Source organism: Triticum aestivum, chromosome 1B (genome assembly GCF_018294505.1).
Source record: "Triticum aestivum cultivar Chinese Spring chromosome 1B, IWGSC CS RefSeq v2.1, whole genome shotgun sequence".
Lineage (NCBI taxonomy): Eukaryota > Viridiplantae > Streptophyta > Magnoliopsida > Poales > Poaceae > Triticum > Triticum aestivum.
Window position 1 is genome coordinate 29,362,014 of NC_057795.1, and position 943 is coordinate 29,362,956.

Here is a 943-nt window from a genome sequence, read left to right on the forward strand (position 1 = left end):
TCTAACCCTGAGCCGAAAGGGCCGCTAGTTCAAATCGGTGGGGGGTACTTTTGTAACACACCCTACATTTTGGACAAGCGCATCCCTAAGTCATGCTTGAACCCCTCCCATCGCCCCCTTTTCGCCATTCGAAATCCTAGGCCGCCATAACCTCTCCACTCCAGCCACGAAACCCCACCCTCCTCTGTCCGCCACCTCACCGCTGCCCAGTCGGAGCCTCTTCCCCGACGACATCGTCCACCGCAACAGCTCGACGTCCCTCGTCCACCTCCTCGGACGAGGATTCGTCGTCCATCTTGCCGTCCCGCCGGTTCAGCCTCCCCGCGGGTTCAGCCGCCCCGTCCTCCACCTCCAAGGAGCTGCTCCGACGATCGCCTCGTCTATCGCGGCTGCTCCATCCCCACAACGCCGCCTTAACCAGCTCCATCGGAGCCGCAACATCCTCACCAACTCCTCGAACAAAGTCGAGGCCTACTCGGCGCCACCAAAGAGGTTGTACACTCATCGCATCGCACCTTCTACTTAACTCGACCTCCCGGCATCGACGGTGCTCCACCCCGCACCCCCATGGAGCGGCTACCTTGAAGTCGGTGCCGCAGGCGACATCTCCACGCAGGTTCTCCCCCAGTGCAAGGCCCCTTCGACAGCGGCGTCCATACCAGCCGGATCTGCTACTGCTGCTCCGGCTCTCGCTCGCTCACTCGCGCTGCTGCTGCTGCTCCGGCTCTCGCTCGATCGCTCGCTCGCCCAGATGCTGCTGTTGCTCTCCCCCTCACTCGTGCTGCTGCTCTGATTTGATTTAGCCACACTTCTGTTGATTGAATCGACTTTTAGGTCAGTCGATTTTCAGAGGTTGGGGGGGAGGGATCGCCGAAGTTAAGGAAGAACCACCCGCAGCAGGGACGGGGGCTCACCAGCGAGGTATCCCGCTATCTATCTTAGG